Source organism: Thamnophis sirtalis, unplaced genomic scaffold (assembly GCF_051295495.1).
Source record: "Thamnophis sirtalis isolate CommonGarterSnake01/CBP01778 unplaced genomic scaffold, rThaSir2_p1.2 scaffold_15, whole genome shotgun sequence".
NCBI classification, from domain to species: Eukaryota; Metazoa; Chordata; class Lepidosauria; order Squamata; family Natricidae; genus Thamnophis; species Thamnophis sirtalis.
This window is the reverse complement of record NW_028261395.1, coordinates 38665552-38677773: the sequence shown is the minus strand read 5'-3', so window position 1 is coordinate 38677773 and position 12222 is coordinate 38665552. Positions and strand designations below refer to the sequence as shown.

At 52.1% G+C, this 12222-nt stretch overlaps 1 pseudogene across 1 annotated transcript; it reads left to right on the top strand.

Moving 5' to 3' along the window:
• Nucleotides 1-4947: 4947 nt before the first annotated feature.
• LOC148042567 (proproteinase E-like) lies at nucleotides 4948-9589 on the top strand (annotated as a pseudogene). The gene is made up of 7 exons (XR_015695162.1): nucleotides 4948-5069; nucleotides 5586-5677; nucleotides 5840-5937; nucleotides 6878-7012; nucleotides 7148-7284; nucleotides 8140-8282; nucleotides 9046-9589. The product of XR_015695162.1 is annotated as a proproteinase E-like (transcript).
• The last annotated feature ends 2633 nt before the right edge of the window (nucleotides 9590-12222 follow it).

Sequence of the window (12222 nt, the reverse complement as noted above, 5' to 3'; positions counted from 1 at the left end):
TGGAGGACAGCCCCCTCCTCACTGCTCGAAAAGACCCTTTTCCCTGGAAGCTCCTTCCGAGGGGGCCGATCTCCCAGATCTTTCTGGGAATGGAAGGGGCAGACATGTCACATGACCAGTCCTGGGCACTCGGCCTCTGCCAAGCCAGGGAAGGACCAACTGCCCAGCTACAGAGGTGTTCAAGAAGGGGCCCTCCTTTACTTCCCCCTCCCCTCCCCCGTCCCTCTTTCCCTTCCCTCTTCCCCCTCCCCTCCCTCTTCCCCCTCCCCTGCCCTCACCTCTCTCTCTTCCTCCTCCCCTGCCCTTGCCTCTCCCTCTTCCCCCTCCCTTTTTCCCCTCTCCTTCCTCTTTACCCTCCCCTGCCTTCACCCCTTCCTCTTCTCCCTTCCCTACCTTCACCCCTCCCTCTTTCCCCTCCCTCTTCCCACTCCCCTGCCCTCACCTCTCCCTCTCCCCTCCTCTGCCCTCCCCCCTGCCTCTTTCCCCTCCCCTCCCCACCCCACTCCCCTGCCCTCACCCCTCCCTCTTCTCCCTTCCCTTCCCTCACCCCTCCCTCTTTCCCCTCCCTTTCCTCTTCCCTCTCCCATGCCCTCACCTCTCCCTCTTTCCCCTCCCTCTTCCCACTCCCCTGCCCTCACCTATCCCTCTCCCCTCCTCTGCCCTCCCCCCTGCCTTTTCCCCTCCCCTCCCCACTCCCCTGCCCTCACCCCTCCCTCTTTCCCCTCCCTTTCCTCTTCCCTCTCCCATGCCCTCACCTCTCCCTCTTTCCCCTCCCCTGCCTTCACCCCTGCCTCTTTCCACTCCCCTGCCCTCACCCCTCCCTCTTTCCCCTCCCTCTTTCCACTCTCCCTTTCCCCTGCCCTCACCTCTCCCTCTTTCCCCTCCCCTGCCCTCCCCCCTGCCTCTTTCCCCTCCCCACCTGGCTTGGCCCCAAAGTGCTCCAACAATCACCTTCCCTCCTGACTGCAGCAGGTTAATGATTTCTCAGCCTAACCTGCCCATCTGCTGGGCTCCCAGACCCTGCTGGGAGAAGCAGCAGGTGGCAGGGCTTCAGGGACAGCTTGGCTGGCCTCCAGGGGCCTCCCAAGAGCGGAAGATCCCAGCTGAAGGAACCACCACCCCCCACATTGGGGAAAGGGTCAAAGCACATCTGCGGAGGGACTAAGCGCCCTCCATCCTGGCTCCTTCGCAGGCTGAGATGGAGCCGAAGCATGCCCAGGTCTCCCACCACCTTTTTCAGAGACCCCATCGCTTTTTATTTTATTTATTTTGCCAAGCATGTATTAGATAATGTATATAAAGTATAAACATGATTACGAATACATGACATGGATACGAATCAATGGGGACAGTCGGACAGGGACGGAAGGCACGCTGGTACGCTTATACATGCCTCTTAAAGACCTCTTAGGAATGGGGTGAGGTCGACAGTAGACAGTCTTAGGTTAAAGTTTTGGGGCTTTGGGGAAGAAACCACAGAGTCGAGTAGAGCATTCCAGGCGTTGACCACTCTGTTGCTGAAGTCGTATTTTCTGCAATCGAGTTTGGAGCGGTCTGCCTTGAGTTCATGTCTATTGTGTGCGTGTATGTTGTTGCGGTTGAAGCTGAAGTAGGACGTTGTAGCGGATAATTTTAAGTACTACACTCAGGTCAGACTGAAGGCAGCATAGTTCTGAGTTGTCCAAGCCCAAAATTTGAAGCCTGGTGGCATAAGGGATTCTGTTGTGAGCAGAGGAGCGGGGGACTCTTTTCGTGAAATACCTCTGGACTCGCTCGATTGCATTAATGTCTGATATGCAGTGCGGGGGTTTTCCGATGGAAAAATCCCAAAACAGCAGCCAGAATTCTGGAAAGTACAAGGGATTTTGCTCGCCCACTTCTCCGGGCAGGCAGGCAGGCAGGCGGGGTGGTGTCACTTCCCTTATCTCACCAAGGATCTGCCGAAATCTTTCCCCTTTCTTCCTTAGCCGGCCAGGCTTTGAATGAGTGTATTCAGGGGTGGGGAGAGTCACACATATTACCATGAAAGGCCATGGAAGAGAGAGAGCGGAGGGATTTCCAGGACTTCGCTGCTACAGCTGGAGCAGACGCCAAGAAAGACAGCCCAAAAAAATGCCCCTCTGGCTCAGCCTTTCCCTGGATTGTGTGTGTGTGTGTGTGTGTGTGTGTGTGTGTGTGAGACGAAAAGGCCGCTCTGCTGATGCTCAGAGCAGTGGTGGGTTTCAAATTTTTTTAGAACCTCTTCTGTAGGTTGTGGGAGTGGCTTGCCGGCCATGTGACTGGGTGGGAGTGGCTTGCCGGCCATGTGACCTGGTGAGAATGGCTTGCCAGCCATGTGACCGAATGGGAGTGGCTTGGCTGTCATGTGACTGGGTGGACATGGCCAACTTGTAAAATGTGGCGAAACTCACTTAACAACGCTCTTGCTTAGCAACCAAAATGTTGGCTCAGAAACTCTGGCATTTGAAGTGTGCAAGTCTTAAAGCTTGCAAGTTATAAGATCCTTGCACCCCTAACCCTTTAGGGAAAAAAAAAACCCAGGGGTGTTCAAACTTGACAGCTTTAAGACTTGTGGACTTCAACTCCCAGAATTCCTCCTCCGGTCATGTTGGGTCAGGAACTCTGGCATTTGAAGCACTCAAGTCTTAAAGCTGTCAAGTTAAAAGACCCTTGCACCCCTAAGCCTTTAGGAAAAAAACCCCAGGGGTGTTCAAACTTGACATCTTTAAGACTTTAAGGTTTAGATAGGACTCTTAGAGGCGGGCGGGACGATTGGTGAGCCAGCCAATCAGCGAGCGGCGGGCGGGGCAAGCATGGTGAGGAAGGGCGGTGTGGGGGAGGGAGCTGGAACCGGTTCTAAAGGACACGGTAGATTTGTGGAACCCCTTCTATAGAAGAGGTTAGAACTGGCAGGAACCCACCCTTGTCTCAGAGGCACTACAGGTAGCCCTCGTCTTACGAACACAATTTATTTATTTACAATAAAGAGAAGGTATATTTAATCCTTCATGTATTAACCGCAGCTAGAATGATATTTGCACAATGCTGGAAAAAATGTAGAGATGCCTATCGATGAGAAGGTGATAAGGGAAATATTCGGATGTGCAGAAATGAACAGATCAACGTTAGCAATGAAGGAGAAAGAGCAAACTGACTATTATATGGCTACTGTATTATATTAGTAAGGCCACACCTAGAATATTGCATCCAGTTTTGGTCACTAAATTATAAAAAAAAGATGTGGAGACTCTAGAAAAAGTGCAGAGAAGAGCAACCAGGATGATGAGGGGACTGAAGGCTAAAAATACGATGAACGGTTGCTTAGGAAATTGAGCAAGAGGGGAGAGCAGAAGCCACAGCTAAACTAACAGCCTGGAGTACATGAAAGGAGTGTAAAGGAACACACACACACACACACACACACACACACACACACACACACACACACAGGGTCTTCCCTGCTAGCTGTGATTGCCCAAGGCATTCATGGAAGGACCAGAGGCCCTGATTTTAATTAGATATAAAAAAGATGTTGAGACTCTAGAAAAAGTGCAGAGAAGAGCAACAAACAGGATTAGGGGACTGGAGGCTAAAACATACGAAGAACGGTTGCAGGAACTGGGCATGGCTGGTCTAGTGAAGAGAAGGACCAGGGGAGGCAGAATAGCAGTCTTCCAATATTTGAAGGGCTGCCACAGAGAGGAAGGGAGGTCAAGCTATTTCCCAAAGTCCCCAAAGGCCAGACAAGGAATAATGGATGGAAACTGATCAAGGAGAGACTCAACCTACAAATAAGGAGGAATTTCCTGACAGGGAGGACAATCCAATGGAACAGAAGTTGCCTTCGGAAGTTGTGGGAGCTTCATCACTGGAAGCTTTCGAAAAGAGACTGGACTGCCACCTGTCAGGAATGGTCCAGGGTCTCCTGCTTGGGTGGTGGGTTGGACTAGATGACCTACAAGGTCCTTTCCATTTCTGTTAATCTGAATCTATCTGGGATGATCAAAGGACTGGAGGCTAAAACATACAATGAATGGTTGCAGGAACTGGGCATGGCTAGTCTAGTGAAGAGAAGGACCAGGGGAGATAGGAGAGCAGTTTTCCAATATTTGAGGGGCTGTAAATTTGAGGGGGGTCAAGCTATTCTCCAAAGCACCCGAAGGCCAGATAAGGAGTAATGGATGGAAACTGATCCAGGATAGATTCAACTTGGAAATACGGAGAAATTTTCTGACAGTGAGAGCAATCAACCCGTGGAACAGAAGTTGCCTTCGGAAGTTGTGGGATATTCATCCCTGGAGGATTTCAAGAAGAGATTGGAGTGCCATCCATCAGCAATGGCGGAGGGTCTCCTGCTTGGGGTGGGGGGTTGGACTAGATGACCTCCAAGGTCCCTTCCAACTCTGTTAATCTGTTAAATCTGGGCTAAAGCTTTCAAGAAGAAACTGGACTGCCATCTGTCAGAAATGGTGTAGGGTGTCCTGCTTGGGGTGGAGGGTTGGACTAGATGACCTCCAAGGTCCCTTCCAACTCCGTTAATCTGTTATTCCTCCCACCAGCATTGAGGAAGGGGCTTCTTGGCAGGTGAGCCCTGCTCTGTCAAGAAGAGGCCAGCCGGGACTGGATGCCAGCTTCCCCAAGCCTCGAACCCTTGGCCTTCAGCGTGTGAGATCTCCCCCACTTGTCCTTTCTCCAAACTGTGGCAAGTTTCTAGTCCCTCCTAGCCCAGACGCAGGTTAACCCGAATAAGATCCGAAGAATCTCCTCGCGCTGTGGGGCCCATCATGCCCGCGCCGTGCCCGCATGGATTGGCAGTGCCCTTTCTTGTTGTCCCACAAAGGTCCCTGCCCCCTTGTCCTCTGAACAGCTGTGTCTCCTGGGGGGAGCACAGATAGGAGCCGGGGACACGAGATTAAACTCTGTCCTTGGGCCGCCAGAAGTGGCGACGTGTCCCCCTGGCTCCGAAAGTGGTGGCATAAAAGGGGCTTACGCTACTGCCTCCATCCGAGAGGGTCATTCTGCCATCAGCATGTGGAAACTTCTCATCGCCTTCCTGCTGGCCGCCGAGGGTAAAGCACCAGCACCTGGGCAGGGGGCACGCTTGGCACCTTGCTGGGCTCCTGGAAAAGCTGGAGAATGAGGATTCCCCCCAATCTTTTGCGGTTGGGTTTTCCTGCTTCGTTCGGCTGGACTGAAAGAAGCGCCTTTCTCCTGGACGAATGGACATCAGTGCTGAGCCCAAGAAGTGAGGGTGGTGGGTGGGGGAAGCTGGCACTGGGCAGCGGTAGGAAGATGGAGGGCTGTTCAGCCAATGCAGGCATGGGGTATGGGTTAGGGGGCTGCCAGGCTGCTGTGGAAGCAGGGACACCAGCTCCCTTTCCGCAGCTTCAGGCATTGAACTGGCATTTGCAGAAGCAGTGGTAGCGTCTGGGCACCAACAAAGTTGACTAGTAACTCATTGAGCATTGGTGTGTAGCTACACCCCCATGTAGAGAGATAACAGGGGAGACACACCTTGGAAAGGCGACTCCGTGCGACTAAGTTGTGTGATATTTTTTTCCTCTTCCCCCTCCTTTTCCGCTCAGCCCACGGCTGCGGAGAGCCGGCGTATTCCCCCATCCGAACCGGGAGGGTAGTTAATGGAGAAGATGCCATTCCTTACAGCTGGCCCTGGCAGGTAAGTGGGCGATCTCCCCCCAGAAAGGCAGAATAAGCGAGGGGAGGGGGCTTCTTTCGAGAAAAGCCGCTCCCTCCTCCTGCAGACCATGAACTTTGGAGGGGGAGAGGAAGGTCTGGATGGCCGTAATGAGCCTACCCACCCAATTCTTCTTTGCTGCAGGTGTCCCTGCAATACCAGTCTGGATCCGACTTCTATCACACCTGCGGGGGCACCCTCATCCACCCCAACTGGGTGATGACCGCAGGGCACTGCATCTCGTGAGTCCCCACGGGCATCCTGGCCAGTGGTGGGAGCCAAACATTTTTTACTAATGGTTCTGGGGCATGGCTTGGTGGGTGTGGCAGGGGAAGGATACTGCAAAATCTCCATTCCGTCCCCACTCCAGGGGAAGGATACTACAAAATCTTCATTCCTTCTCCACTTCTGGGAAAGGTTACTGCAAAATCTCCATTCCCTCCCTACTCCAGGGGAAGGATACTGCAAAATCTCCATTCCGTCCCCACTCCAGGGGAAGGATACTGCAAAATCTCCATTCCCCACTCCAGGGGAAGGATACTGCAAAATCCCCATTCCCTCCCCACTCCAGGGGAAGGATACTGCAAAATCTCCATTCCGTCCCCACTCCAGGGGAAGGATACTGCAAAATCTCCATTCCGTCCCCACTCCAGGGGAAGAATACTGCAAAATCTCCAATCCTTCTCCACTTCTGGGAAAGGTTACTGCAAAATCTCCATTCCCATCCCACTCTAGGGGAAGGATACTGCAAAATCCCCATTCCCTCCCCACTCCAGGGGAAGGATACTGCAAAATCTCCATTTCTTCTCCTCTTCTGGGAAAGGTTACTGCAAAATCTCCATTCCCATCCCGCTCTAGGGGAAGGTTGCTACAAAATCTCCATTCCCTGCCCACCCCAACCCTAACCCTAATGCACCCCACTAGCCTGCTTTCCAGCTCTGTTCTCCTGTTCAGGACAACAAAAGAAGATCGGCTGGGAGGCAGCAGGGGCATGGCCAGCCTATTTGCCGGTTCTCAAAACTACTCCAAATTTCCGCTACCGGTTCTACGGAACCTGTCAGAACTGGCTGGATACCACCTCTGACTGTGGCACTCCTGGCACAGGGCTGGGGGAAGGAGGACTGAAGGAGACCCAGTGCCCCACCACCACTCCATCTCACTCCACTTCCCCCTTTCCCCCAGCTCATACTTGAACTACAAGGTCGTTCTGGGTGAACATAACCTGGGCAAGGTAGAAGGTCCGGAACAGAATATCTTAATCAACCCGGAGGATATCTTCGTGCACCCAGGCTGGGACGAAAACTGCATCTCCTGCGGGTGAGTAGAACTATCCCTGCTGCAAAGGACGGTAGCTGGTGGGGGGGTGGGTTAGTGCCTTCTTGCAAAGGAAATCCCAGGCTGGGAAGGAAAAAGCCCCCTCTGCAACACCGGCGCCGCCTCTTCTTCTTGCAGGGACGACATCGCCCTGATCAAACTCTCCCGCCCGGCTGAGCTCAACGACAAGGTGCAGGCTGCGTGCCTCCCCCCACGAGAAGAGGTGCTTCCCAACCATCATCCCTGCTACGTCACTGGCTGGGGCACACTCTACAGTAGGTCCTGGCTGTCGGCGGGTGAGGGAGGGGGGAAGGTGGGCATGGGAATAGCAATAGCCCTTAGACTTGTATACTGCTTCATAATGCTTTTATAGCCCTCTCTGAGTGGTTTTTACAGAGTCAGCCTCTTGCTCCCCAACAATCTGGATCCTCATTTTACCCACCTTAGAAAGATGGAAGGCTAAGTCAACCTTGAGCCAGTCAGGAGTTAGAGTTAGCTTGCAATATCACATTTTTAACCACTGGGAGGAAAGGAAGGAAGGAAGGAAGGAAGGAAGGAAGGAAGGAAGGAAGGAAGGAAGGAAGGAAGGAAGGAAGGAAGGAAGGAAGGAAAGAAAAATAACAATAGCACAGACTTATATACCACTTCACAGTGCTTCACAGCCTCTCTAAGCAGTTTACAGAGCCAGCCTATTGCCCCCAACAATCTGGCTCCTCATTTCACTGACCTAGGAAGGCTAAGTCTGAGCCACTCAGGATTGAACTGCTGGCAGTGGAGAGAGTTAGCCTGCAAAACCGCATTCTAAATACAAGGAAGGAAGGAAGGAAGGAAGGAAGGAAGGAAGGAAGGAAGGAAGGAAGGAAGGAAGGAAGGAGAAGGAAGGAATAGCACTTACAGACTGCTTCACAATTCTTCATAGCCCCCTCTAAACGGGGCCTATTACCCCCAACAATCTGGGTCCTCATTTGACCCACCTCGGAAGGAGGGAAGACTGAGTCAACCTTGAGCCGGTCAGCATCGAACTGCTGGCAGTGGGACAGAGTTAGCCTGTAATACTGCATTTTAACCACTGGGCCACTCTGGAAAGAGCGAAGCCATTCACTGGGGAAGGGGGAATGTTTCTCTTCCAGCCGGAGGCTACATCCCTGACATCCTGCAGCAGGCGCTTCTGCCAGTGGTGGACTACCCACATTGCTCCCAGCCGGACTGGTGGTCAACTGTGGTCAAGGAGAACATGGTGTGTGCCGGTGGGGACATCAAAGCTGCCTGCAATGTGAGTAAAAGCACGGAGGGGGTCCTGGGTACAGTTGGAGTTCAGAGATCAGGGGGCAAAGGAAGCTGGCATCTTCCTGGATTAGCAGCTCTGGCATTGCCACCCCCCATCCAATCCAATCAGAATAGAGCTGGAAGGGACCTTGGAGGTCATCTAGTCCAGCGGTCACCAACTAGTGGTCCGTGAAAATTTTTTGGGTGGTGCACAGAAAAATTAATTGCATTTTTTACATTGCACTAAATCAGGGGTCCTCAAACTACGCCCCCTGGGATGGATACGTGCCATGAAGGCTCCTGTTGCTGCAGAGGGTCTCCTGTTTTGGGGGTCTTTTTGTGTGGGTTGGAAGGGGGCAGAAATTCTGACTTGGGGTCTGCTTCAGCCTCCTAGTGGGGGGCTTTGGGCGAAGGCTAGAGAGAAGAGCCGCTGGTGGCGAAGAGCTTGAGGGCCTCGTTCCAGTGGGACTGCATCATGGCCTGGAACTGGCTGACCATCTCAGCCCACTGAACCCCCAGTCGCCAGTACCTGGCCTTGCACTCCCACAGGTCTTCCCTCTGTTTGGAAAGCCTATGCTGGTAGTCCTCAGTGAGGTGCTTCTGCTGAGCCTCCTTCTCGGTCAGATCCAATTTGAACTGAGCTCTTTTGCCAACTCTTTCTCCTGGTGGCTGCTTAGCTCCAGCAACTGCTTCCGGTTGGGGGAAGGAGGAGAGGGAGAGGGAGAGAGGGAGAAGCCAGTGTGTTTCTGAGGATGCATTACATATTTCAGGGTGACTCCGGTGGCCCCCTCAATTGCCCAGCTGCTGACGGCCGGTGGTACGTCCACGGGGTGGCCAGCTTCGTCTCGGTCTGGGGCTGCAACACCTTGAAGAAGCCCACCGTCTTCACCCGCGTCTCGGCTTTCCTCCCTGGATTGAGCAGGTATTGCTCAGCCCCCATATCAGAGGGTTTGGTGGGTGGGTATTATAGAGAGACCCCCTGCCCTCTTTGGAGTTCGCCCTGTCCCTTCGTCTCCAAGTGGGACAATTCACTCGAGGTTTGCCCTTGAGCGATGCCAGGGTCTACCCTTTTCCACCGGCCAACTCAACACCTCGGCCAGCGTGAGGAACCAAGTTTTGTGGGTCAGGCCGTGTTTGCACGCTCACAAACCTGTGTGCCTTTTGCACACTGCCTAATGCCAGATTGTGGGTTTTTGCCTTGCAGATCATTTCCAGCAACTCCGGTTAAGCAGAAACGTGTGGTGTTTTCCAGATTGGGCTTTGCTTGTATAAAATAAATAATTACTACTAATAATAAATATCTTTCTGGCTGCAGCACATTGTCCTCTGGTTGTTGTTGTTGTTGTTGTTGTTGTTGTTCTTCTTCTTCTTCTTCTTCTTCTTCCTCCTCCTCCTTCTCTTCTTCTTCTTCCTCCTCCTCCCTCTTCCTTCTTCCTTCTTCTTTTCTTCCGTTTCCTCCTCTTCCTCTCTTCTTCTTCTTCTTCCTCCTTCTCCTCCTCCTCCTCCCTCCCTCTCTTTTTCTTCTTCTTCCTCCCGCTCCCCCTCCTCCTCCTCCTCCTCTTCTTCTTCTTCCTCCTCCTCCTTCCTCTTCCTCCTTCCTTCTTCTTCTTCCTTCTCCTCCTCTTCCTCTCTTCTTCTTCTTCTTCCTCCTTCTCCTCCTTCCTCCTCCCTCCTCCTCTCTTTTTCTTCTTCTTCCTCCCGCTCCCCCTCCTCCTCCTCTTCTTCTTCTTCTTCCTCCTCCTCCTCCCTCCTTCCTCCTCCTTCTTGGTCTTGTTCGAATCTTTCCTCTCCACTGTCATTTGGGTGTGTTTGTGTGCCACTGTCTTTAGGACGTGGTGGCTCATTGGCTAAAGATGCTGAACCTGTCAGAGTGAGCTCCCGTGACTTGGCCCAGCTTCTGCCAACCTAGCAGTCCGAAAGCAGATAAAAAATGCAAGTAGAAAAAATAGGGAGCACCTTTAGTGGGAAGGTAACAGCGCTCCCTGCACCTTCAGCATTTAGTCATGCCGGCCACATGACCACGGAGACGTCTTTGGACAGCGCTGGCTCTTCGGCTTTGAAACGGAGATGAGCACCACCCCCTAGAGTCGGGAACAGCTAGCACGTATGTGCAAGGAGGGGAACCTTTACCTTTTACCTTGCTGTCTTTGGAGGGGACACACATGCCCCAATGAGGCTTCGATTCCCCTCACCCTTCACCCTCTCTGACCCTGATGAAGGGTGTGCCAAACTCAGCCGCACTCAACCCACATATATGCCTACAGTAGCTCTCAAAAGATTCAAACAAAAGGGAAATCTTTTACTAGCTTTGAAAGAGAGTCATTAGTCACCCTTTCCGTAGTAAGAGGAAGAGTTGGCGGCCCACGACAAGCAAAAATAAAAGCCTCTGGCCCTTCCGTGGATGCCTCGGGCCATCACAGCTGGCAGGGAAGACCGTGTGTGTGTGTGTGTGTGTGTGTGAGAAAGAGCAAATTGACTATTATATGGCTAGTGTATTATATTAGTAAGGCCACACCTAGAATATTGGATCCAGTTTTGGTCACTAAATTATTAAAAAAAGATGTGGAGAGTCTAGAAAAAGTGCAGAGAAGAGCAACCAGGATGATGAGGGGACTGCAGGCTAAAAATACGATGAACGGTTCCTTAGGAAATTGGGCAAGAGGGGAGAACAGAAGCCACAGCTAAACTAACAGCCTGGAGTACATGAAAGGAGTGTAAAGGAAGACACACACACACACACACACACACACACACACACACACACACACACACACACGGTCTTCTCTGCTAGCTGTGATGGCCCGAGGCATTCATGGGAGGGCCAGAGGCCCTGATTTTAATTAGATATAAAAAAGATGTTGGGACTCTAGAAAAAGTGCAGAGAAGATAACAAACAGGATTAGAGGACTGGAGGCTAAAACATACAAAGAACGGTTGCAGGACTGGGCATGGCTGGTCTAGTGAAGAGAAGGACCAGGGAGGCAGAATAGCAGTCTTCCAATATTTGAGGGGCTGCCACAGAGAGGAGAGGATCAAGCTATTTCCCAAAGTCCCCAAAGGCCAGACAAGGAATAATGGATGGAAACTGAACAAGGAGAGATTCAACCTAGAAATAAGGAGGAATTTCCTGACAGGGAGGACAATCCAATGGAACAGAAGTTGCCTTCGGGAGTTGTGGGAGCTTCATCACTGGAAGCTTTCAAAAAGAGACGGACTGCCACCTGTCAGGAATGGTCCAGGGTCTCCTCCTTGGGTAGGGAGGGGTTGGACTAGATGACCTACAAGGTCCTTTCCATTTCGGTTAATCTGAATCTATCTGGGATGATCAAAGGACTGGAGGCTAAAACATATGATGAATGGTTGCAGGAACTGGCATGGCTAGTCTAGTGAAGAGAAGGACCAAGGGAGAGCAGTCTTCCAATATTTGAGGGGCTGTAAATTTGATGGGGCTCAAGCTATTCTACAAAGGACCCGAAGGCCAGACAAGAAATAATGGATGGAAACTGATCCAGGATAGATTCAACTTGGAAATATGGATAAATTTTCTGACAGGGAGAGCAATCAACCCATGGAGCAGAAGTTGCCTTCGGAAGTTGTGGCAGATTCACCCTGGAGGCTTTCAAGAAGAGACTGGAGTGCCATCCGTCAGCAATGGCGTAGGGTCTCCTGCTTGGGGTGGAGGTTTGGATTAGATGACCTCCAAGGTCCCTTCCAACTCTGTTAATCTGTTAAATCTGGGCTAAAGCTTTCAAGAAGAAACTGGACTGCCATCTGTCAGAAACTCCATTATCTGTTATTCCCCCCGCCAGCATTGAGGAAGGGGCTTCTTGGCAGGTGAGCCCTGCTCTGTCAAGAAGAGGCCAGCCAGGACTGGATGCCAGCTTCCCCAAGCCTCAAACCCTTGGCCTTCAGCGTGTGAGATCTCCCCCACTTGTCTCTGAGCAACT